Here is a 27,873-nt window from a genome sequence, read left to right on the forward strand (position 1 = left end):
AATATTGTGGATTCATTAGAAGAATGGCCAACTAACAGAGTTTTGTGGGGAAAAATATTTGCAAGGTTCTCTGGGTCAGGAAGCAGGGTTTTGCCCTGTGAAGAGACTGTGGGGACAGCGTGTAGATTCCATGCAAATCTCAGGGATCTGGAGGATCAGCAGGAGGCCAGAAGCAGAAGTCCGAGAAACCTCCTACCTTCATTTCCATATTAATACAGTTCCACTTTAGGAGTACCCTCAAGGCTGCTGCAGCTGGCAGCTTCCCTGAGGATTCCCATTGCAGTGGAGAGCCTGCCTGGAAGATAATGCATCTGTAAGGCCCTACTTACTTCACGATACTGCAGAAATTGCAGAGCCCACAATATTAGACTTCTACTGCAATTTTGATGCTAAATTCAGGTGTATGTAAGTTACATTTTAATAATCAGCCCCATGCACAGCAGGGCTCCCTCTGTCAGCCGTGGGCAGCTAGCTTTTCCAAATTAGCAGAACTAATAAAGGTCTACTGTTACTTTTCTGCAATTTTCCATGTCTCGTCTGCAACTCCACAGCAATTATTTGACAATCACCATATATTTTGTATAGGGCCTTATACTTGTGGTTGTTTTTCTGGCCTGACCTGCACAGTGTTGGTGCGGGGATAATGTACATGAAAGACTCTCATTAACATCAGCGGAATTAGGACCAAGTACTTGGACACGTTCTTTTAAATTAAATTGCTTAGCTACTGTATCATTCAGATCCTCCTGTCAGATACTGAAGTTTTTGGGCATTTGGCACTGTTTCTATATCTTTTTCTGTAAATAAGTGAAATCTGTGTTCTAGCTGAGATGTTTCTATGATTTCATCTTCTTGTGACTGAGGAAGAATCATGCTGTGTGTCTGGAAGAAGAAAGAATATTTTGTTTAATATTATGCTTATTCCTATTTGACCAAATGGACAAATAGGCCAGGTCCTATGATGCTAGACACATATGGGCTTCCTTTCCACCACATTTTTGTAACGCTTTGCTTCCAGATGACAAATCAAGGCTAGTTTGTAATGCCACTACCTTCCTGAGCAAGGGTCAGTACACTTATATACGACCTCAGGAACATATCAGAGAGGGAACTGTGGCTCTTGATCATTGTGATGGGGTATGGTCACAGAAGTCCTCTGGGGATTGTTCCCTAATATGCAAATCATGCCACTGCCACCTGCCTTCTTGCTTTCTGGGGTTCATGTAACTAACAGAAAAGTGCTGAATATGTATTTCTCTGAATCAATGTGAATTTAAGGTGAGAGTAGCTTACTGCCATTAGTCTTAAACATTCATCCCCCTACAATGTAATTTTTAAAAATGCAAAAGTATCAGCACAGTCAGATTCAAGTGATATAAGTGAAAAAGACAATAATAATACTTAGCACTTATTCAGTGTTTCTCAACTTCAAAATAAGTGTCAAAGATACAGTTTTAATTCAGAGCAACAGACATGCTGGAAAAGAGTTGTTTCACTTGAGTTGTAGTGGGACATTAAGGGTACGTCTAAACTACATGGCTCCGTCGATGGAGCCATGTAGATTTGTTTTTTTGACAAAGGCAAATGAAGCCACGATTTAAATGATCACGGCTTCATTTAAATGTACATGGCTGCCGCGCTGAGCCGACAAACAGCTGATCAGCTGTTTGTCGGCTCAGCGCGCTAGTCTGGACGCTCCCCTGCCGACATCAAAGCCCTTTGTCGGCAGCCCCGGTAAACCTCATCCCACAAGGCATAATGGGGCTGCCGACAAAGGGCTTTGATGTCGGCGCGGGAGCGTCCAGACTAGCATGCTGAGCCGGCAAACAGCTGATCAGCTGTTTGTCGGCTCAGCGCGGTAGCCATGTAAATTTAAATGAAGCCGCAATCATTTAAATACCTCAGAAATAGTAGGGGTCATTTTTTAAAATGTTTATCTTTAACCTGTCAGTCCTTCAGCCACTCCACCTGTCAAATGATAATAACAATACAGACGCAGCCTTGCATAGCATTTTGTCAACAATAGATGAAAAGTGCTGTGGAAAGGCTAACAAAGGCCCCATTCTTACAGCTGACAACTTATGGGGACACAGAAGGCACTCCATTGATTTCTGTGGGAATTTGCATGAGTACAGCAGTCCTTTATCGTTCTGTCAATCATGGCACTGGACCATAACTATGATTATCCTTTAAAATGACCTTGTTAGTAGTTAACTAGGTGTTCCAATTGCTTAGCATGTTTTTCACTGGGTAAAACCTCCATTACTATCTGAATATAATTCTAATGAAACTCCCATTGAACTAATTGGAAGAATGTGAATGAAAACATTTTCATAATCTTCAATATGAGTGAAATCTAATGATTAAAACAGTGATCAAAGCACATAAAGACCATATAAAATTCTAGGAGAAACTCTAAAGAGCCTGTAAATGACAGATCAGTTATGCAAGGCTTCCTTTCCTATAGTGTACCCAAGTAAAGCAGCAACATACCACAAGTGCTTACCACATGAGGGCATTAATGAAGTATAATTCTTTCAGGAAATAAGGTAGCTGGATCAGCATTTATTATATAGTTCATCCATCATCTGTTATTTATTTAGGTATTTTTGTACTAGTTGCATTAGAGATGTCTAAAGTAATATTGTCAAGGTATAAATATATATTTGCTGAACATTTTACTCGGTATAAGAAAATTGACTAAGGGAGTAGCAAAGACTGATAAAGAGGTACAAAGGAATACACTGTTCTACAGAGAAACTTTAAATTAAAAAACAACATACAAATACAGAACCAACTTTTACTGGCTTCCCAGAAATTGTGTTTGTGTACGTAACTAAGGAAAATATTTGGCAATAAAAATCTAACTTACTTCTCCTCATTTATGTTCTTTGTATTTCCACTTCAGTCACCCAAAATAGTGAAATTAGAATGCACTTGCCAAGAGCAAAAGCAGGAAGAGATGGACTTCAAAAAGGGTTACGCGAAAATGTGCAGGCACTTTTCTGCTTATACAAGGTTAGAGTATGCAAACTATACTGCATGCCTGCAACACTTTGTATGTATATTCAAACGCTCATACACTTGCCTGTGTGAACAAGTGCAACACAGGTGCGCACAAGGAAGTATACATGCATTACTACAAATCTAGTGCACATCCACATGCTCATACATTATAAAGCACCTTCCTTGTTCTAGGCAGTCTACAGAAAGTTAAAATACTTGGCATAATATTCCTTTAAACAAAATGGGATATTTTTGTAACTGCAAATATTACATGCACAGGAGAAGAACAAACACACATTTCCAACAGCAGGTTGCAAGGTACCGATTCTTAATTGTGTCCCTATTCCAAGACTGAATATTCTCTATCTAGCACCTCAGACAATATATTTTAAAATGATGATCATTTGAAATTGCTTCACTATTCAATGTATTCCCTGCAGAAATAGATTAGTGGGAAAAGCGCAGGTGAGGTGATCAAAGGTACATGATAATTTCTCCATGGATTTTAACCATCACATACTGTATGCGGTATAAAATATACATGGATAGAAACTGTATGTCACATGTACACAACCACCATTTTATGATGAAACCATCTAATTTAATTAAGTAGCATAGGTCGCCTGTCATTATTTCAGTACAAACAATAAGATCACTCATTATTTTGCAAGCATCCAAAATACTGGTACAATGTAATTACTAAAAATAAAGAAATCAAGCATTAGAAATTCACAGTTCAATTCAAAAGACACTAGCAAGTATGAAAATTCAGTTTAGGCACCCCATTCAACCAATGCTAGGTCTGTTCCTGTAATGACATTCTAAGAAAGGAAGAAACCCAAATCAACATGACAGACTATCCAAACACTTTTATCTCATTTGTAATTACAAATGCTGAAGTTTTTTACTCTGAATCATACAGAGGTTCAACAAACTCTGACTTTTGTACAGCCATGCCCAGTTTATAGAAAAAGACTTATTTTATAAAGCCCTAATTAAGGAGTGGATTCCCCAATCCATACTTGTGCTGACTAATAGCTTCTTGCCACAAGTAATGTGATTTAAATCAGTGAAGAAGCTATTGGCAAAGTAAGGTGCCAATAATCATTGTGGGTAAAGGATGATAGAATTTGGTTCTGACCAAGTAGCCACATGAAATCAATCATCCCACACCCTTCTATTTGACATTAACTAAGCAGCGTTGCTGCCAGTTCCCTTAGGTGCAGAGAGATGTCAGCTATTCCTTTCCTTGAATGTCTATAGTTCCAGCCCAATCCTGTTTTGTTTGTGAGCTGTGAAAGGATCACAGCACAAAATGATAGACATGTAGTATAATTCCTATTGCTGTTTTTGAAGAACATGAAAGTAACGTTTGTCATCAGTAACGCTGCCTAGAAAATTTGGAAAGCTTTTGTTCTGTTCTTGGCAGCATGTTATCTGTTAAAGTATTTTTGGAGGCAAACATGGGAAATTATGCCACTCACAAAAGAACGACAAATGCGTGAGCACACGAACGACCCTGATATTGGTACTGCAAGCATTTTATTTTGTAGACTGTATATTTCAATCACAACAAATGAAGCAAAAGGAGAGGTGCGCCCGTATTTGTATATAAAAATATATATGTAAATATATTTGATACAGTCTGCAATATTTAGTAACAAAGAGTGGAAAAAGCATCTGCTGAACACATTAAGAGGAATTACTTTTGATCTGAAAGATAAATGGCCAGACTGTGACCCAGATTCTTACATAGACTTCTGGAAATATTTACATGGGGTATATTGTAACCCCTTCCTTATTAGTAATTTTAAGATGTGGCAGCCAACTCATTCAGCTTTGAGTAAAATCACTGTGGAACAGGTTCTCAGCTAATGTAAACGGATGTATTTTCAATGGAACTACATAGATTTACATCATATTAGAATCTGACCCACTGTTAATATCTATTTTTGTGGCCCATAAATGCACTTTACAAACTTCACATACATTACAAATCACAGAATAAGACCTAAAGCCAAGATCGGTTCTTATTTATAATGTGTAAATGTGTAATGTGTAACAGAGTTACAGCAATGAAATAAGAACAGAATTTGGCCCTAATATTTGCTTCCCTAGTACATATGCCAGTGTAGATAAGATAAAACACAGGACAATAGTTCATGCATGGGAGGATGTGAAGACATCACTGCTTAACAAGGTAGGAAAACTTCTCTGGAGAAATTAAATTTAAGGGGGATTTGAATAAGACAGTGACCATTTAGAGGACAAGACTTGTGAGGACATTTCAGAGCAGAGAACATTTTGTAAACAGAGATGAGAAATGACCTCTTGATCTCATTTTTTTCAATAATACACAAGGGATTTTAGCTTTGCAAATGTCTTTTAAAAAACAGCTTAGAAGCCTCCATTATCTCTTCCTTCCTTTCTTCTGCCAGCTGGAAGATGAATTTCAGTGATGAATTTTAGAGACTAGTTTGCGCCTTAGACATTATGGTCTCTTGAAATAAAATATACAAGCATACAGATTTGCTTCCTCCATTTATGCTCTGGTAATCATTCTGTGACTATGAAACTAAGCCAAAGTCAACTTCATCTACAAAGAGCAGCTAAAAGCTGAAAACGTTTACTATGCTTCGTTGCTTAGGTTATAAAAAGGGACAAGTTTGTAGCTCAATGGATTTGTTTTTCTTCTTCCCACAAGTGCTTCCCTGATCAGCTTAGGAAGCATCTTCTGTTCTGTGCCAGCTCCCTGAGTTCTATTGCTGAATTACTCACATATAAAGTTAAATATGGTTTTGACCTGATGTCCCAGTTGCTTCTTAGAAGAGGAAAGTCAGCGGCCCACACTTCCCAGGAAATACACTTTTTTTTTCAAAGCTGTTGAATTTCCTAATATTCCTATATTTTATAAAGAACAGAAGAATTTCCTTCAGACTGTCTTACAAAATGGAGTACTATGGCCATGGTGTTAGCAGGTGCTTTGAAGCCTTTCACAGAGACTAGGAAAAGTACCTGTAGTTTCTTTTTGCCCACTTGTTCTTATTGGGGTGTGCATTTGTTGTTGAGAAAAAAAGTCAGACTGACACTCCTAAAGATCTTCGTTTACCCACAAAGGGACACAACAAGGACAAGATTGTTTCAATTTCCTCCATTTTCTCTTACCAATGTACTCCTACTCAATTCAAGAGAAATTGCCTCTACTAACTTTCTGAAGACAATAAGACTTTTCCTTCCATTCCAAGATTAGATCTGACTGCAGCTCTTATTTTAGAAGGAGTTGTATACTACTGCACATATATCTGAAAGACTCAATTATTCCATGACACTTTTTGAACCACCTGAGAGGATGGCTGTGGAGTGAGACTTAGCATGAAATGACCAAAACAACTTTCCTGTCTTAGCATCTATCTATTTACTTTGATCTGCTTAGGTTTACGTACCCATTCTCCAGATATTTAATGATGCTCTGTCTCACACTCCCTTCCTTTTTTTCTTTTTTTCTTTTTCTCCCCCTCTCCTTCCCCTCTTCTATTTATTTTGACTTTTCATATCCCCTATTCATAACTCCGGTCATCTGAAGAAGTGGGCTGTGCCCACGAAAGCTCATGATACCATCTACATGTTTTGTTATTCTATGAAGTGCTACTAAACCATTTGTTGGGTTTTTTACTGATGAAAGAGCACATGAAATAACATCACATGGCTCTTTAAAGGTATTGGACCTGATCCTCAGCTGTTGTAAATAGTTTCAGTGGTGTAAATAAAGTTCTCCAGTTTGTGCCAGCTGAAGTATTAGCACTGTATTTGTAAAAGAACAAAAGTTAGCTTTCCAAAAGATCAAGATGTATAACAAGAAAAGCATCTCTGTGACATTAAGCCATGTCTGCACTGCAGATAAGATTGAAGCAGTCACAGTCGATCTTCTGGAGGTTTGAATTAGAGGGTCTAGTGAAGACACACTAATTTGAACTGAGTGAGTGCTCCCATCAATGGCCATAGTCCTGCTTCAAGAGGAAAAAGGGAAGTCAAAGGGAGAGTGGGCTCCCTTCAACTTCCCACAGTGTGGAAGACACCAAAATTCGAATTAAGCTATTTCGACTTAAGCTAAGCAATTAATGTAGCTGAAGTTGCGTATCTTAATGTGAACGTAGACCAGAGGTTAGAAACACTGAAACTAGTTTCTAATCTGGATGGATGGGTGTTTGGTTTGAAAGAGTGGTCAGGCATAAAATTCAGATTTGTATTCAGACTTTATTAGGCTTTGGAGGGCATTCATATCTCAGATATGCAAGCCCCGCACCCCCATCCATTCTCTCTCATTCTTTATATAACACATATGTTAGCCTGTGTACAGGACATACTTATTGTTGCATTTCTATCTTTCTCTTGATTGGATTTATAGCAACTCACTATTTATGTGGGAGGAAGTAAAAATGTAAGTACGTCATACAATGAAATTAAATTACTCGTTTAACACATTTTCCTCTTAAAAACAGTGGTGTAAATTCTCTGGGAGGAAAAAATGTAAATTCTTAACTGTTCTATTTCTAGATTGAGTTCATATTGATTTACTCTCAGGAAGGTGTACAGTTCATCAGCATTCAGAATTGATTTGGTTTGTTTGGTCATGGGTTTACCATTATTTTATGTTGGAGAGAGGTTGTGGGCTACAATCAGCTCTAATCAGCTTTCTAAAACATAAGATTGCTTTTTTAAAGAAAAAAGAAACAGTGCTAAGAATAAATACTGATCATATGGATTTTCAAACCTCCCACATCTCAGTCTTTTCTGGATTAAAGGAAGTAACAGAAAGCTCAGTGTATTAGATTCACAAAGGAATTTAGGCGTGGTGATGCTCATGCACCCAGAAAATCACTATCATTCTGAATGCCTTCAGTGCTCAGGTGCCCTATACAATTTGTGGGGAGAGAGAGATTTGCCCCACACTCCACAGTAAGATTACAGTTATTTTGGTATCCAGTCCCAGCACGATCCTCCTCTGCTGTTGTTTTGTGTTCCAATAAAATATACAGGCTCAAACCACTGAGACACAGTTTCCATCTGTGTTTTTTCTGCACTGTAACATTAAAAAAGGGCCTTGAGTGCCTAACTAAATCCCAGAATCTGCTGCTGCCAAACCTTAACTCATGCAATGGCATTTTTCCTCTTCATAAAAATTCTCTGGGAAACCTGTATTTCTGCATCTGAGCGTATGCACCCGAGAAACGCCCCAGTAGCCGCATAACAATTTGTGAACTGGAGGAAGGTAGGCATTCCTCCATGTAACTCACTTATAGTGTCTAACCCGAGAAGCATGCTCTAAGCTTGCTTATTGGAACAGGACCCAGGAGGGGCTTTACGCAAATCAGCAGCAATCTCTCTTTCAGGAGTTGCTCTACTCCGGTTAAGTAATTTTTCATCATTGGCCAGAGAGACACCACAAGCATGTCCTGTAGCCTGGTGGTTAGAGCACTCATTGTAGAAGAGTGTCAGATCCAGAGCCCTACCCTAATGACATGCAAATGTATTGAGCCGCAATGTTGAACAGCTTCAGTGGGAGAGATGGAAGGAACTTGACATCAGAATATCCCATAGCCCAGCTATTAGAGCACTTTCACTGAGATACCAGAGCCTTGTCAAATCCCTTCTCCCCCAGACACAGGATCTGAAGCAAGGATCTCCCATATCCTAGGTGAGCAGCCCACCCCTGGCCTTTAAGTTGTGGAGGAGGGTCTGCCCTATTTTGGCACTGTTTTCTGCCATTTCAGATGCAGAATCCAATCCAGTAGGTGAGTTCTGAGCATACTAACAAGATTGGCCCCTCCCAGTTAGGCACAGGAATGCTTATCTTCTCTAATTTGCTTTTCACTGTACTGCATAGGCATTTGCATGCCTAGAGTGGGGCTGTACTAAGCATGCTCAGAAGTAGAAACACAGATGCATAGGAAATGTTTTACTGTAAAAAGTTAGGTGCCAAGCAAACTTAGGTACCTACCTGCATTGGTAGCAGCTGAGCAGCGGTTTTATGAATCTAGTGGAGCTTGATTCTGGGATTAAGGTACCTAAAATTGAAGTTAGGTGCCTAAGTCCCTTTGTGATTCCAGACCTGTGTTTCTTACTTTGCACAAATTGCAAAACTTTGATTGACTTAAATGGGGTCAGAACTACACTTGTAAATGTTAGGAAACCAAAGGCCAGCCCTGAAATTACTTGATATTATACACATACTTTTTGTTATGAAAATAAATACTTTAATATCTGCATAGTGGGTGAGTTAAAAATTATAAAGGGGATTGTTGCATGAACAGGAATTTTCACTATTTGATAATCCAGTTTAGAACAAGCCAAAAGGCTGATTTAAGTGAGTTTATTATATAGAGTGTATGATCAGATTCCACATTCCCAAAGTGAACAATTTGTTCTCTTAAAATGGTCCTTGAGTAATAGCAAACAATAGGTCAATAGTAAAAAAACCAAGTCTGTTCATGAATAGCCAAAAGAGGAATGGAAAAAAGAACCAGATAAGTGTTCAAGGAATCATTTAAACCTGTTTTCTAAGGATTTGAGTTGGGCTGTTGCTCAAATTATTTATAGTTGTATCACACCTGAAAAAAACCAGTGGGGATATTTTCTATGTTGCTGGTTTTCAGTAAAAGTATGGTTTTATATTTATATAGATGGACTCAAGTCTTAGGCATTTTAATAAATAAATGAAAGGAATACAAAAGGAAAGAGCTCACATCACAGTTTGTGGTTGGCTCTCTCAGACGGTTTTGTTTTCCCTTTTTTCTCCTTTGTGTGTGTGTCTGTGTTCTCTCTGAACATTATGTGGGTTACTAAAATAACCTTAAAGTAAGCTGGCTTATAGTAGTTTTCATCTGTTGCTATAAATATACCATTCTGGGAACTATATCAATTTGATTTATCACCACTGTGAAATATGTGATCTTATGAAATCTCTGTCCACTTCTCCTTGTATGGTTAAAATAGCCCTTCTACGGATTCTTTGCAGTGTCCATATAATCTGGGAACAAAACTGGTTTTACAATCACACTCCAGACTACATTTCCCAGCACATGGTCTACCAATATTTTCTTTGTTGATCTGCAGTAAAACTTGAAGCCCCTCTGATATATAACATTTTCTTTTGTATTTTATACAACTGATTTTGTATTTGTAATGGAATACACAAAAGGTATTTTTCATCACAAATATGAAACGGTGTAGATTTATTTTTTGGTGTGGGGAGCAGGGATGGTTTCTGGCTGGCAGCTCAGCAGTAGATTAAGATTCTGAATCATTACAGCCCTGACACTTCTCTAAGTACTGACTTGAATTCATGCCATCAAGTTTAAGGTGCAGTAGGGAGCAGAGTTTTAAAATGCTTCATCCACTTCCTGTCTTACCTTGACTATATCTGTGTTTGGGGGTCAGAGAAATGCAGTTCTTCAACTAATGCAAAATCATCTCCGTGTCACCAAGTTGTTAATAAAATAAAGGTAGACAAGATGGACAGAGATAAAATGATCCACTTTGAAATTCAGATAATGATTTATAAAAATGTTTCAGGAAATAATCTGTACTTCCACAAATTTCTGAACACCTATGAAAACCCTCAAAACTCTAGTTTAATAAACAAAGTAGCTGCCATTAAAAACACAAATGACATCATTATAAAGCACAAAGGCAGAGATGTGATCATTAGGAGATGTAACATTAACTCTTGACATTTCATTGATTTTTGTGGCAAATTTAGCGCATATTATTTTTATTCCCAGGTTCATTATTTTAGAGCTTTGCCATTTTATTATTAACCAGAATAAAAAAAGTCTTGGTTTCAACTAATTGTACTAATAGTTTCCAAACTCTGGGATACCGTGATAAGAAAATGTGGGTTTTTGCAAGAAATTAAATGATAATAAACATGGCTGGGACTCAGTAGGGAGTGATATTAATGTCGGTGGTGAGTGAAACTGCCTTCCAAATAACTGAGGCTTTATAGGTCTGTTCTCCTGAAATTAATTTTTCTTTCTCAAAGACCATTATCTTAAATTGCATGTTATATAACCAGTGCCGCCTCCTTCCAGCCCACATCCCCATTTCTAAAGCAACCTGATGCTGCATATTGTGGAAAGCATTCTTTCCTGGGCTCAGCATCAAGGAGATTACAATCTCCAGCCATAATGGGAATGGATTCGATTTTATACTGTTTCCCATTCTCTCTCAAATCATTCTCATGTGGATGGATTCCTTCTGATGGGCCAATTTCTGTTCATTTTTCCCCCTCTCCTTTCTCACAACGGTGACACCTTAAGAGTTTTAATGTTGCAAGTGGCAAGAGAGAACACTGGCCTAGTTTAACTGTGATATTCTGTATTTTGACCAGGTAATGTCTGTGTAGGAGAACACTGAAGCTATAAGAAGGGACACTCTGGCTAACCAAACAAATTAGAGAATATTAAAATTCAGCCCTCTCTATTTGTGTGGTACAGATTGTAAGTGAGTGAGGGGGGAGAAAAGAAAAGTCACAGCATGAATCCATTGTCCATCTTTGAGACACTAAGTCTAACAAGAAAAGCAAATGGTCCAAAGGTCACCTGATCTCAATATAGTGGACAATCTTAAGATTCCATACTCATAGCCTCTTAAGCAATGCTGTTCCAGCAGCGGGAGATTACAAAGCTTCCATACCTGCTTTACATTCTCTGTTGTTGGCAGGTTTACTTAAGAAGTCAAGATCATAGAACAGGAAATCATGCATGCCAGTAAATACAACACCTACTGCATTACAGTCACCAAATATCTACACAGCAGTGTTATTTAGAATAACTGACATTATTCCTCAATAACATAGTCCGCATCTACACTACAAGCAGTTATTCAACATAATGTCGAAATAATGTTGAGCTGGAGGACTTACTACTCTGACTCCTGTAACCCTCATTTTACAAGGAGTAAGGGAAGTTAAAGGAAGAATGTTCTTCCTCGGACTTCCTGCTCTATAGACAGAGCCAAACGCTGAAATAAGCTATTCCGATTTAAGGTACTCAGTTGACGTATCTGAAGTTGCATAGCTTATTTCAGCTTTAGCTCTGCTGTGTAGATGTGTCCCAAGAGAAAAGGGAGAAAGGGAAAACATGTCTTAATTAAAACCAAGAAACATTATCTTCTGAATTTGTAATTGTTATTCCATGTCTTTGGCACTGTCCGGTAGTGATTCCAGATCGAATCCCACCCTTACTTGAAGTCAATAGCAAAATTCCCATTGACTTTAATTTGGTCGGGATTTCATTCTCAGTACTGGCACCACCATTGGTACTAGAATTGTAAATAGCGTGTTTTCCTTTTATTCGCATGTTTACAAAACTGCAAACATTTCCTCTGAAAGATAATCAATAAACAAATTAGTTTAAAAACATCTATAACAAAAATGGATTCACAGCTTTATGGACTCCGACCTCAAAGAGCACCTTAGCATTAGATTTCAAGCTGTAATTTGCTGTCAGTATCATTAAGCTTCTGTTGGAATGAAACACATATCCCTCAAGTAGTCCAGTTTACTGGGCTAGACTCCCATCAGCATCAGTCTGACAAGTACACTTTGTACCATGTGAATGAACTTAAACTGTCCAGAGGTTTGTGCTGCAGATGGTCTAGAAGAGAATCTCTGCCAGACTACACCTCCTACGCAGCTGCCTCCTATCCCAGTACCTTCACGCCCCACACACCCCTATTGCTGGAAGGGGGAGGATGAGAGTATGCTGGGAGTGAGCGAGAGGGGAACATGGGGCAGAAGTGTATGCGTTGGGGAGCTGAATTCCTTTAAACTTAATCTCTTGCTGGCATTAGCAGCAGAAGTTAGAGCAGGTCCCCTGCTGCTCTAATTTCCTTTGGGATGGAGCAACTGGTTTCCTGAAGTTGCCACTCTCCACTAGTTCTGAAAACTGGGGCTCAGTAGCTCAATTCAACAAATATTTTACCTTGTAAATAATAACCGATATATTGCTTGTATTGCTTATGGAGAAAATAGCTGAAAGTACTTTGAAAACAACAGAGCAATATGTATAAATCACTTAGATCTAAAATAACTCTTCTAAATTTGATTCACAACTGAGTCTGGAATTTTTGGTTCACAGGCTATTGAGTTGCCAGAGCTTTGCATTTAATCTGGGGTCAATTTTTATTGTGAACCCATTGGCAAAGTTCAGATTTAATAAGTTATTGCCTGTTCACATAAGTTCACATCAGCGTCTGATGTACTGACCCATAACTGAGTAGGAGCCTTTGCTCTGTGCCAACTAAACTCTGGTCTCAGAGAAACAAGGTTCCACCTCTGAAACTGGGCTGTAATAAGGTCAGCCAAATCATGAGAGTTCCCGGCAGTTGGGTGAACTGTATAAGTTAATAATGCACTAGATCACTGCCAGCCAGAGTCCAACTGACACAGGAGAAAGGAGAAAATCAAATTCTGACTTTTCCATCTTGCGCAGAAAGAGTTCAGCTAAATCGTAGCCTGTATTTCTCTCTGGGAGGAGAAGAAAAGTGAAAAAATACTGCTTAGCCCCAAGGGAGGGTGGAGCATTGAGTAAAATTTCCATGAAGCCAGCGGAGTATGGAAAAAATTGGTGGTTAAAATTAAACTGGATTGCAGCTTAAAAAAGGATTTGGTCTTTGAAATCAATGTGTTGAAGTTTGTGGATAACTATTTTTTTAGTAAAAACTTTAAAAAACAGCAAATAGTCTGGTGGCACTTTATAGACTAACAAAATATGTAGATGGTATCATGAGCTTTCATGGGCAGAGCCCACTTCTTCAGATGACTGGAGTTTAGTGTGGAACAGTAGCATTTTCATGTGGTTTCAACTTATATCTGTATTAGCTAAAAATGTAAGAAAATATAATTGTTGATGGGGGGGGGACACATAAATTCTGTATGTCTATATCTATATGTTCCTCCTCCACTCCCATTGAAGTAGAGGGGGACTTTGAAACACCCAGTGCCATTTTACACCATAAAAAAATTGTCTGCTTCTTTCTTGACTATGGATCACGTGACAACTCAAATTTATTAATCCATCTAAATCAAATTTCTGCTTATTGCTGTACTATTTGACATGTAGTATATTTTTCAAGAAAAAGTCACAGTCTCTTCATCAAACACACTTATGATAAGCCTAAGGAAGAAGATAATGGCAACAGTTACGAGAAAAACTTTCTATTTTAACGGGCAAGCAAAAGCATAGATACTGCTGAATAAGGGGACCATACATCCCACTTTGGCCCAGGACAGTCCCGTTTTCTGGCTTGACTGAGCTGTCCTGACTTTTTTGGCAAAGCTGTGCATTTCTCCTATTTGCTCTTGCTGATTGAGCATCAGTCAGCAAGAGCAGAGCAAATGAGAAAATGCCCAGTTTTGCCAACAAAGGGGAGTGCAACCCTTTGCAGGGCATGGAGAGGTGGGGGGACAAATAGCAATATCAGCCTTCCACAGGAGGAAGGGCTCAGGAGAGCAGCTGGAGACAGGCAGGAATCAGCGGCAGTGCATCTTGGGCCAGCCCTGCACAGGCTGACAGCAGAGGGGAGGGGAGGGGCTTGGGCTGGCCCCATGAAGAGAGTGTCCTGTTTTCCTTTAGGGAAAATATTGTCACCCTGCCCTGCCACTCAACCCTCCTGTCTATGGGTATGTCTACACTAGCCCACTAGTTTGAACTAGGGAGGCTAATGTAGGCATTCGAAGTTGCAAATGAAGCCCGGGATTTAAATATCCCAGGCTTCATTTGCATCTTCCCAGGCGCCGCCATTTTTAAATCCCTCTTAGTCCGAACTCCGTGCCCGCGGAGTTCCATGAGGAGTAACGGTAGTTCAAATTAGAGATCCTAATTCTAACTACCTACTCCGTGCCGCGTGTAGCCGCGGGCATGGAGTTTGGACTAAGGGGGATTTTAAAATGTCGGCGCCCGGGAAGATGCAAATGAAGTCCGGGATATTTAAATCCCGGGCTTCATTTGCAACTTCGAATGCCTACATTAGCCTCCCTAGTTCAAACTAGGGGGCTAGTGCAGACATACCCTATGAGGTTAAACAATGGAATAAGTTGTCTAGAGAGGTTGTGGAATCTCTATCACTGGGGATAATTAAGAGCAGGTTGGATAAACATCTATCAGGGATGATCTAAATAGTGCTTGGTCCTGCCATGAGGACAGGGGACCGGACTTGATGACCTCTTGAGGACCCTTCCAGTTCTAGTATTCAATGATTCTGTGAGCTCATGTACATGGGGTTTATCACAGACTAAGGGCCAACATTTTTGAATGAGTTATTAAAATATTGGCAGCACATCTATAATGGACAGGAGGAGTGCTGACCAGCACTCGGTGACTAAGGGGTTAAACTCAGGTAGCTACAAAGATATTGCCCAGGGGGGCCAGGAGAACCAATCAAGATAGAGGGATGAAATGTGAATCATATAAGATCCCTTGCCTGCTTTCTTTGTGTGGGAGAGAAAAACCAGGAGTTGAAAGACATAGAATGATTTAAACCCAGACAGAACTACTATGTCTCCAAGGAATTTGGGGCCTGGGAGTGGACTGAACAAAGAGAAAATTGGAAGTAAGTAAAGGGAAAAATGAATCCAGTCATGTTCAGGGTAATTTTTCTTTATTTTGCGATTTGGTTTGAACTTCTCTATATGATTCTATGTCTCCCCTCCCCATTTACCATCTAGCACTGTGCCCAGAGACTTTTCTCTGTGTTTTAATGTGTTTTCCTTAGTTGCTCTGTAACATCTAGCAACCAAGTATGCTTTATCAAGTTTATCTTTTGTTTTGTAATTAAAAAATTACTTTTTTAAGGCGATGATTTGATTCTTGTGTCTTGGAAGGTCTGTCTGTCGTCTGTATCTGCATGCCTCTGACTGAAGGGTCAGCTGCCAGAGACAGCAGTTTGTTTTTCTCTTTTCTTTTTTCAAGCTTTTTTGCAGCAAAAAAGCTTGGTGTACCTCTGGGGGTGGGTTCAAGTGTTCACCCCTGATTTTTTAGGGACAATCATTTGATAGAGATCCTCCAAAATCAGTGTATTGTGATTCTTGGGGGAAGTTTTTGTTACTAGTGTCTGGAGAGGCAAAGGTTGTTTTTTGGTTTTTGGTTTTTCTTTTTGAACTTTGCAGGACCTCACCTCCTGCACTCGTTGTGCCAGATTAGGGAACAGCCCTGACAACATCACTGTTGCTCTCTAGTGCAAGAAACAAATCCTTGAGCACTGGTAAATGATCAGCACTGAGCTGTGTATATTTTCCATCAATCTCCACTGACCTGTCCTTTTTTTTCAGATATTTTCCCGATGAGATTTTTTTAATTATGAATTTCTCATCATTTTAATTTTAAGACAAGCTGTACTTCTATATCAATTAGCATCTTCTTTTCTTAGAGGACCAGGCTCCCCAGGATCCAATCACATTTTCACATCAGTTAGATTATGCCAATTAGTTTTAGTTCATATCTGAATTCTGGTTGCACAGTTAGTTTTAAATTGAAGACTTTTTCAGCAGCCTTGATATCACTATTTTACCTTTAACCATCTAAATATGTCTACAAACAATATGCACTATTCAGTGTGGGTTACATTTCTATAACAAAGAAAGGATTGGTGATTGTCTGTATCATATCTATTAACTTGATGAGAAAACAGACAGATGTAATATACTCATTCAAAGATGGTTCAGGGCCCTGTTTATTACAAAAATTTTATCTTAAATATAAATTGACTAGAAGATTTGTAGACTATCCCAAGGGGTGGTTAATCATAAAGTTTGAGATGAATTCTCTTAAGAGTTCGGTAAAACAAACATGATACTTTTTTTATTTGAAGAAGACCTAAGTCACACAGAGGGTCCCTCAACCTGCAATAGGGGACAGAAAATAAGGCAACAATAGTTGCAAACTGAAGTTCATAGGCCTTCATTGGACTGGGAGAGAATTACAGATGAGTGGTAAAATAGACGCTACAGAGAAGAGACCTTTACTAGGGAATTGGGAGACTCTGAAGCAGAGAAAAGATTTATACACTATTTCAATCATGAACTCTTTGGGGCAAGGATTCTCTATTTTGTCTGTGTTTGTACAGGGCCTAGCACAATGGGGTCCTGATCCATAATTAAGTTGCTTAGACATTACGGAAATGCAAGGTATATAATTTCAGGAAACAGATAGTCTGTGGTGTCAGCTGAGGGTGGAGCACCAAGTGTTGATCACAGAGTTGGGCTCTATTACCAAAGATATTGGCTGTCCCTCAAGGACATCATTTACAAAGATTGGGAAATAATAATACTATATCGTACCATATTTGTCATCTATTCCCAGCAGTATTGCTGCCTAAAACTAGAGATGGGTTATGTGTTTCGTTAAGATTTCCCCTGAAGGAAGGTATTTGTCCTGTTTTATTTATCATTTAGTATTACAATTAAATTTGGGATCAACACTCTTAGGGTACATCTACACTACATGGAAAATTGATGCTGCTGTGCTCGATCTTCTGGGTTTCGATTTAAAGGGTCTAGTATGGACCTGCTAAATTGAACTCAGAGGGTGCTCCTGTAAGTGTTGGTATGCTCCTCACACGGAGAAAGAGAATCTGATGGAAGTGTTTGTTCCAGCTGGCCTCCTACAATGTTGACAGTGCGGAAATAGGATTTAAGATACATCAAATCCAGCTACGTAATTTATGTAGCTGGAGTTGCATGTCTTACTTCAACCTTCTACTGTTGTGTAGACCAGGCCTTAGAATCATAGAATCATAGAATCATAGAATAATAGGACTGGAAGGGACCTCAAGAGGTCATCGAGTCCAGCCCCCCGCCCTCAAGGCAGGACCAAGCTCCACCTACACCATCCCTGACAGATGTCTATCTAACCTGTTCTTAAATATCTCCAGAGAGGGAGATTCCACCACCTCCCTTGGCAATTTATTCCAATATTTGACCACCCTGACAGTTAGGAATTTTTTCCTAATGTCCAATCTAAACCTCCCCTGCTGCACTTTAAGCCCATTACTCCTTGTCCTGTCCTCAGAAACCAAGAGGAACAAATTTTCTCCTTCCTCCTTGTGACACCCTTTTAGATATTTGAAAACCGCTATCATGTCCCCCCTTAATCTTCTTTTTTCCAAACTAAACAAGCCCAGTTCATGAAGCCTGGCTTCATAGGTCATGTTCTCTAGACCTTAATCATTCTTGTCGCTCTTCTCTGTACCCTTTCCAATTTCTCCACATCTTTCTTGAAATGTGGCGCCCAGAACTGGACACAGTACTCCAGCTGAGGCCTAACTAGTGCAGAGTAGAGCGGCAGAATGACTTCACGAGTTTTGCTTACAACACACCTGTTGATACTTTTAGAGTCTTAAAGTCTTACAGAAATTCAAATAGATGAAACCAGTAATAGTCTCTAGAAATTTAATATCTTTAGACTGATAATCTTTCCCTAGTTCTAAATTAACCTGTAGAATATTATAGTAACATAGAATTTTAATTGCATTCAATGAAAAAAGTGCCAAAACTTATAGAAAAGTTATTTTTTCTATTAAGTTCTATAATGCTTTTCTACAAGAAAGGGATTATTTTACTCATTTTCCAAATTGCAGACCCCACACTAATTTGTCTTTTCAAAAATACACCATAGTGTGACTGACTATTCTAAAAGCACAGATACTAAGAATGAGCATTTAGAATCTCATATTTTTGCACAACTATTTTTGTATGAAAGCAACTTTCACAATAACTTGACCTTTTGGATAGACATCCAACGCTTTGTGGGCCAGTTGGAACTGATAATCAAATATCAAAGAACCTTACTCCTTTGGTAAGTGAATCATCAGAAAACAAGACAAAAACATCAAATAATGAAATTCAGTAAGTCTTCTTGATAAATTATACCACCAACATAATTACCAAAATCTCAACAAATACACACATTTACATTCCCTTTCCTTAAATAAATGTTAGTGCTTGGCTGTACTCTACGATTTTATCTTTAAAGATTTTTTTTAATCAATGCTGTTTTAAATAAAAGTGCTATTTGTAACAGGCAATGCATGACAATAATTAATACTCAAGAGGGGGGAAATCCTGTTAGTAGCTATATTTTTGAACTGGAGAAAATAGGGAGAAGCTTTTATTTCTGCCTTAGAGTATTTGTTTCACAAACAGACATGCATGTACAGAACAACACTCAGACCTCCTCTAGGTAGTAGCAAGCATCAGTTAAATCCTTTCATCAGTTAACCTTAATGGATATAATCCTAGACTTGCTGACGTTATTGGTGAAATTCCCATTGATTTCAGCTCCAAAATCTGACTTCCTAAAAATTTAAGGTACAGTTTTAAGAGTCCAAGACACACTGGTTTTGCTTCTTTGTACCTTTCCCACAAAAGTGTACCTCATGTATACAGGAACAAAGACTCTTTCCCCCTCTTTTTAAAAGAATGCATCCTCATTCTATGTGTCATCAAAAGCCCACTAAGTAATGAAGAACCTTTCCACTAATGTTAATGAGTTTGGTTTTAAGCTGATGGTGAGATACCGCTAATACAATCTGAAGGGTTTTTCCAGATGTAACTCAGAGGCACTGAGACCACTGAGAAAAGAAAGTTAAGTTTTCTCTACAGTCTTAGCTGTGAGCCAGTTGGCAATATAGCTCATGCACTACAGACACATGGCTTTAGCCTCTAAGATCCCAGGTTTAATCCCACTGGCTGACAGCACAGGGTCCATCGGCTTTACACGGCATGAACTAATGAAGTGAGACAATGAATTTGAAGTGGGTGCAAAAAGTACTCGTAAAAGGTTAGATTATACCACAGTTACTCACACTAATCTGAAATCTACTCCATGAGTAGATTTACTCATTTTAATGGGATCACCTAAGATGTGTACTATTCAGTGTCAATAAAGGCAGTAGAATTAGCCATAACTTTTATCTTGCAAACAAAAGATGCATTTTTGCTTTAATGTCATTAACATTCCATAACATGCATTAAAAAAATGTAAAAAACAACATATAGACTAGTAGGACCTTAAAGACTAACAAAATATGTAGACGGTATCATGAGCTTTCATGGGCGCAACCCACTTGTTCAGATGACAGGAGTATTAGACATCCAGATCCAAGAATAATGTGAGTTACAGTTTGTTTTCCAGGATGTCTGCAGAAAGTCTCTCAACTACAGGAAACCCTCACCATTTGTGGTGATGCATTCCCGCATCCACTCGGAATGGCAAAATTCATGAATACTGGGAGCCATGGCTCCAAATCCCCACAGTGAGTTTCTCATGCCTTCCAGCAGCTACGGTGAGTTCCCCACAGCTCTGTGCAATGGTGGAGAACTCACTGTGGGGGACAGGCGCTGTGGTGAGTTCTCACTCCTTTCCCTCCCAACCAGGACATGAGACCCGCACATATGCAGAACCATGAGGAGTGATTCTGCGAATAACGAGGGTCTCCTGTACCCAGGTGACTGCATTATCATATGTTTTGCAATGGAAGAAGCCACACAGCTATCTTGAAAGCTCTTTGGCTGCATTTAGATTGGCATGATTTTCCGGAAATGCTTTTAACGGAAAAGTTTTCCATTAAAAGCATTTTCGGAAAAGAGCGTCTAGATTGGCACGGATGCTTTTCCACAAAAGCACTTTTTGCGGAAAAGCGTCCATGACAATCTAGATGTGCTTTTCTGCAAAAAAGCCCCGATTTCCATTTTCGTGATCGGGGCTTTTTTGCGGAAAACAAATCTGAGCTGTCTACACTGGCCCTTTTGTGCAAAAGCTTTGCACAAAAGGGACTTTTGCCTGAATGGGAGCAGAATAGTATTTCTGCAAGAAGCACTGATTTCTTACAGTAGGAAGTCAGTGCTTTTGCGGAAATTCAAGCAGCCAGTGTAGACAGCTGGCAAGTTTTTCCGGAAAAGCAGCTGATTTTCCAGAAAAACTGGCCAGGCTAGACACAGCCTTTGAGTTTAGTATTCAGAAAGGGGAAGGAAAGAAGCAGTTGGTTCTATAAAATCTGGAATTTCTATATGGGAAAATAACTTCTATTAAAAGAGAATATGTGCATTTTTATCTTGAAATTTGATAACCTTTTTCAGACTATGCTAAGGAAGTCCTGTGACAGAGAGAGAAGCCAACCTCACTTGCCCCATATTGGCCAATTTACAATTCATTTTCCCAATCGCAAAGTATTTTCTCTTATATATAACATTGACAATTATAGGACTTTTCTTTGAACCAGGATGATTATGGCAAACTAGAAAGGAAGTACAGCTTATTTATTTATTTTCACTTCAAGTAAAGACTGCTACTATATAGAGACAAAATGTTTTACCTAAACTGCTATTGGTGGGTCATTTCTTGGCCTATGATTCACCATCTAGTCTTGTGGTGGCTCTTTGGTTAGTTGTTTATTATTCTTTAAAGCTGTCATGTTTGGGTTATTTTCTAATACATATGATTAAATCTCTGTGGTCTCTATTTGTAAAAATCTATTTCCTCATTTTATGCATGTTTCTTGTTTTTTCCTTATCACAACCTAAAAAAATATTATATCAAACAGAAAAAGGGGTTTATCTTCCTTTACTGAGTTTTGTACAAATGAAACCAGTAGTTAGATATACTGTACTCCCAAGGTCCCAAGTTATAATATGGGCTAAGGGTTGATAACATCTGATCTCAGAATATTAAATCACACTGAAATTTGTTTAAAGCACTAACATTTGTGATATGTCTGTGAAATATGAGCCTGCATGGTAGGCAAGAAGGATTAGAATAGTTGTTGAAACAAATAAATGTGTACACTGTATTTTAGGGTTGGGAAACTCATTTTGCCAAATTTAGAAGCCACTTAAAAGTCTCAGTTTGCGGTTTTAGAATAGAAACCAAACCTTCTAAGTTTTGTGTTCCATTTGTCTTGGCAAAACGACATCCTGGTCTGCATCTTGTTTCTTTAACTTTATATCCTGTCTTAATCCTAGAAGCAAAGACAAGAATTATGCTGAGGAGTATCTGTATTGTTCTCATATCCATTTACATAAAATACGTAATTTTGTTAAATGTCATATATAAAGTATATTGTCTATATGGGCACAATAATATTATATTTAATCTGAAAAGTTTTGCAAATCCTAAAGTTCTAGAGAATATGTAAAAGCTCAGGACATCAATGATTTTCCTTGTATATTGATACACACAGAGAGTAAGTTATGTGTACGTACACACAAACACACAGAAGAAAGTAATATGTGAACTTTTATTTAAGCAGTTGGACTTACTTAGTAAGAAATAGTATGCAAACATCACTGGGCTGTCTTTAAAATACATTAACTAAATTGTCCATGTCACCCCATACTAAGGTCTATATGCAAACAACCAACTGTTTGTTTTGTGACTAGAAAACCTTATTTGCGGATGAATAAGATAGCTACTAAGCAAATCTCATTATTTGTCTGACACCTTCTGCCATGCCAATAGCACTTAGCAAACAACATATTCTGATGTGAAATATGCAGCATGTGTGTGTGTGTGTGTCTGTGTGTGTGGACTACTTGTTCTGCATGTTGATTACTCTCTGTGTCATTTGAAAAGCTTTCTATTCCCACAGCTTTATGCAATATATCAGAGGTAATGGATTCATAATCATTATGAAGCTTGATAGAGTCTTGACTACTGTGACAGATGTCTTCTCAGTGTTCCTATCTTATACTTTCTTTTCCCTTTGGAACACTGCTTACATAAAATCTAGTATTCGTATTACTTTTGTTGTTTTTTATAAGATTTTGACTGCAGCAATCACTCTTTTAATCCAAATGAATAGATAATTACTACCGAGGTGCCAAATGTATTGGCACAAATTAAGCTACTCTCTAGCAAACAGTACTAATCAAAATTATTGTCATCAGGTAACGTGGGATTTTATTACAGTTTTGTGCATCTGAATATTGTTTCTATTGACAACTATCATACCTAGTTACTGTGTCCTGGCAAAAGGCAGACTATGATATTATACTGGTTCAATTTTATACCCATCAAGAAAATAGATTAGGTGACTGTGCAAATTGTTCTCCTACTTCAACAACTATTTACCTTTAAAAAATATCTGGACAGGGAAAGAGACTGAATGCTGCTTTAAATCCTTCCAAGCAAAACCAAACAAGTTTATAAAATCTTCCTCCTGGAAATTATTTTTTCTGTGCCTCAAGCAGCACTTATTTAAATGTCTTGGGCTGACAATCAATTATAGAGTTTCCAAGCATACTTTGCGAGGAAATTATTTTATTGTGCTTAAAGACAGTTCTTGGGATTCCTTCCATGATATTCTCCAGTTCACAGTAGGCTCAGTCCTGAGAGTTACTGGTGTTTAACTCTTCCATGGGGTTGTCCATAGCAACAGAATTCAGTAAGGGCTGAGGGCATGCAGCACCTCTCAGAGCTCCTCTACTTGAAGGGAGCATCCAGATGAACAGTGTATGTTTTGTTCAACATCTTCTGCACTTCATTGTGTTGGGCTTGTAGGTTTTTCTTTTTTTTGGGGGGGGGGATTTAATGTTGGCCCTGTCTAAACTAAAAAATGAAGTCAAATTACGTTCACGTACAGCCACAATAATTAAAGGGTTCACATGCACCCTATTTTCTTTCTGTCAGCAGCAGGTATCCCAGAAATGCTTCCCCTGGCTGAAGTGAGCCACCAAGGGGTACATACATCTGGAGGCCCCTCCCGACCATGGTGAGCCTTCCCACTCTGAGCCCCATGCCAGGCCGACAGACAGCAGGCAATATAAGTAACGCAGCCACTGCAGCACCCTAATTACATTTAACTTAAGTGCTATACCTCCCGCAGAGGGGAACTTATTAAATTGAGGTATGAGGCACTTACATTAGTTGGAGCACAGTTATGGACTGAAGTGTATGTAAGCTCCTTTACATCGACCTAAATCTATAGCATAGACTGGGATTTAGTCTTGACTGTCCCTTACCCCTTCATTTGCAACTGCTCTAAGTCTCTATCCTTGTGCTTCTAACAGCTTTCCACTTAGACTCATAGACTCATAGACTTCAAGGTCAGAAGGGACCATTATGATCATCTAGTCTGACCCCCTGCACAGTGCAGGCCACAGAATCTCACCCACCCCTCCCAGAATAATCCTCTCACCTATATCTCAGATATTGAAGCCTTCAAATACTTTGAAGACCCCAAGATGCAGAGAATCCTCTAGCTGTGATCTGTACCCCATGCTACAGAGGAAGGCGAAAAACCTCCAGGGCCTCTGCCAATCTACCCTGGAGGAAAATTCCTTCCCGACCCCAAATAAAGTGTTATCTGCAGCATGAACTTTTCCGTTCTTAATAGGCTCTCTTATTGCAGCACAGAAGGTCTCATATCCTTGGAAAGAAATGTTCTATTATACTCTTGGTCTCTTTGCGATTGACATAAAGGTAATGTGAAAATAGAGGCCTGTGGGCTCCACCTGCAGAAGAAAGCCTACAGATTGCTTTACACACATTTCAGCTATTTGCAATTAACACTTTTCTCTGTACACCCATGTTTTCCTGCTACTCTAACTGGTATGTACATTGAAATACATTGCATGTAATACAGAGGATGGTTAAGAGTCTGCTGATCTGATGGAAGGAACGCCCATTAGTAAAACTAGTCACAACATAAACTTTTTTTCCCCTGAGGAAAATTTCAGCTTTTGGGCGTGGGAGGGGGAATATCAAGCCCTGAAAATTATATGCTGCAAAGCCAAAACTTGTCTTTGGAAATACCACCAGAGTGCTTCCTGGGAATTCCAGGTCAGGTGCTGCATGCCCCCATTCTGCGTGCTCAGTCGCCCGGTCTCCCTGCTTGCTGAGCTACTGCAGGTCATCATGGGATTCCTATGGAAGTGGTTCATCATGGGAGATAAAGTCCAGCTGGAGTGCATGTCACACAAAATTGGGTCCTGCAGCACCTGAACTACAACTCCCATGAAGCATCCTAATGGGCATTTTCAATGTTATATTCAGTTGTTGACCTAAGGTGCAAAGTTGAAATTTTCTGCCAGAGGGGACACTACTCTCTCACCCACACAACAATAAAACAAATTCTGTAAATAAATAAAAATTAAACCAACAAGAAAAAATTTTTGATTAGCTCTACCCATCAGCCTTCAGCGGGCAATATTTTGTGTTAGTTGGGACCAATTCAGGACTCACAAAAGTCTCCGGATATACTTTGATCCTAGCATTTCTTTAGAGCAAAACACGTAAATAGATTCCCCAAGCCTCTTCACAGGAACCAGGCACATGGCAGTCCTAGCTCTTGATTGGCCCTGGTTCCCCTGCTCTAATCAGCACTGGCTGAGCAGGTACCATGCAGAAGGAATGACAACAAGAGAAATCACGAACATATTCAAATTGAGACTGGTGATATAAACAACACCTCTGTGTCTAGCATTTCCTATAGTTTCAGTTGGGACAGTGATTTACTTCAAAGACTTGTTTCATGACCAGTATATAATTAAAACTAATGGAGAATTCTTTTTTCTGCAACAAATGCATCCAGTTTAACTGGAAAGCCTAGTGAATTCACCGGGTATTAAAACTTAAGTCATTAAGGTCCTCACATTATAATCATGAAAGCATCTGACAAGAGATTAATAATAACATTTTCCAGTAATGTTTCTAAGTTGTGCCATACAACATGCGGTTTTGAAATTAGATAAATGCTAGATTTTTGAGTTGAGTCCTACATATTGATGTAATATTCTGTAATGTGCCATGTTTTAAGAGCAGTTTCCAAGTACCGGGTTTCCCAGGATTCATGTAAGATGAGTCTATGAGTTTTTGAACTGTGGTGGACTTTTGCTTTTCCATTCCCCAGTGACAATTCAGTAGGTCAGCATATTACTGACTTTGGAAAATGACACTTGCCCTCTGTAAATTAAGCATGGATGTCCTTCTAAAATGTATTTTCAAGCTCAGCTAGAAATTAAGGACTTGGTGCAGTAATTGCTGGGTGAAATTCTACATGCTGTGTTACACAGGAAGGTCAGACTAGGCAATCATAATGGTTCCTTCTGGCCTTACTACAGTAAAACTCCATTAGTCCGGCATCCAATGCTCCGGGACTCCTGATGGTCCGGCAGCATCAGGAACCCGGAAGTGCTGGGGCAGCCGGACAGGCTTCCCCCATTCAGCTGCTGCTGAAACTGACCAGCAGCTAAATCGGGGAAGCCGGGAGCAGAGCAGCTGGGGTGCTGCTGGGTTGGTCTGGTAGCACTGCCCCTCGGGGCTGCGGCACCAACCCAGCAGCACTCCAGCTGCTCTTGGGGACGCCTGGGGCAGAGCAGCTGGAGTGCTGCCAGGTTGGTCCCACAGCGCCAAAGGACAGCGATGCGGGACCAACCCGGCAGGACCCCAGCTGCTCTGCCCCAGGGGTCCTGGAATCAGCCGCTGATCTGTTTCAGCAGTGGCTGACTTGGGGACCCCTGGGGAAGAGCAGCTGGGGTCCTGCCGGGTTGGTCCCACAGTGCCGTCCTTTGGCGCTGCGGGACCAACCTGGCAGCACTCCAGCTGCTCTGCCCCAGGCGTCCCCAAGAGCAGCTGGAGTGCTGCTGGGTTGGTGCCGTAGCTCCGCCCCTCGGTGCTGTGGGACCAACCCGGCAGCACCACAGCTGCTCTATTGCAGGCACCCCCGATTCAGCTGCTGCTGAAACTGACCAGCAGTGGCTGAATCAGGGACTCCTGGGGCAGAGTCTGACTATCGTAAGGGGGGGCTATGAGGGGTCTGGGGTTAGGCATCCCCTCCAAACCCACTCCAGACCCCTGATAGCCCCCCCCTTCTGATAGTCCGGAATATCTGATAATCCGGCACCCCCTGGGTCCTAAAGGTGCCGGATTATCGGAAGTTTACTGTACTTACAAAATCTATAAATCTCCAGTAAGTAGCTTGGTGAATTTTTACCTTTAACCACTGCAAACCATCAAATACTTTATGGCTAATGGGGTATGTCTACACTACAGCACTAATTCGAACTAACTTAATTCGAATTAGTTAATTCGAACTAAGCTACTTCGAACTAGTGCATCTAGACCTAAAAACTAGTTCGAATTAGCATTTTACTAATTCGAACTAGCATGTCCACACAGAGTGGACCCTGAACCGAGGTTAAGGATGGCCGGAAGCAGTGCCGGCAGGGCATCAGATTAGGATTTAGAGCATGGAGCTGCTGTCTCAGGCTAGCCGAGGGTTGTGCTTAAAGGGACCCGACCCCCACCCAGGACAGACAGTTCTCAGGGGTTTCCCACTTGCAAAGCAGTCCTGGTTTGGAATGCCCTGAGTGACCACACTCAGCACATCACAGCACTTGGCCATCAGCCCGGCTGCACTTGCCGCAGGCTGCCATCCGGGGGGGGGGGGTGTTCAATCAGGGGGCTGCAGGAGAGTTTCCACCCCAAGGAGCCCGCAGAGCCACCCCAGTCCTCCCCATTGGGGGCTCGTACCCCATTCCTCCCTCACCTCCTTCCACTTACCCCTCCCTAGCCCCCCTTCCTGATGTACAAAATAAGGGACATGTGTGTTCAAAAATAGAAACTCTTTTTATTGAACAAAACTCGGGGAGACTGGGAAAAGGAGGTGGGAGAGGGGAAGAGAGAAGGTGGAAGAGGGGAGGGCAACTAAAGTGATCAGGGGTTTGGAACAGGTCCCATATGAAGAGAGGCTAAAGAGACTGGGACTTTTCTGCGTAGAAAAGAGGAGACAGAGGGGCGATATGATAGGGGTCTATAAAACTCTATACAAATAACATTTTCTTACTCTTTATGTTTTGAAGTTTTATAATAT

At 39.9% G+C, this 27,873-nt stretch overlaps 1 long non-coding RNA gene across 1 annotated transcript in view; it reads left to right on the forward strand.

The window, feature by feature from the left end:
- Positions 1-5,146: 5,146 nt before the first annotated feature.
- LOC142830144 (uncharacterized) overlaps positions 5,147-27,873 on the forward strand; it is a 105,427-nt gene continuing 82,700 nt past the window's right edge. The window contains exon 1 of the long non-coding RNA XR_012905118.2: positions 5,147-5,206. This is a non-coding gene — a long non-coding RNA (uncharacterized LOC142830144). The remainder of the gene's footprint in view (positions 5,207-27,873) is intronic.

This window comes from Pelodiscus sinensis, chromosome 1 (genome assembly GCF_052426305.1).
Source record: "Pelodiscus sinensis isolate ZL-2025 chromosome 1, ASM5242630v1, whole genome shotgun sequence".
In the NCBI taxonomy this organism is placed as follows: Eukaryota; Metazoa; Chordata; order Testudines; family Trionychidae; genus Pelodiscus; species Pelodiscus sinensis.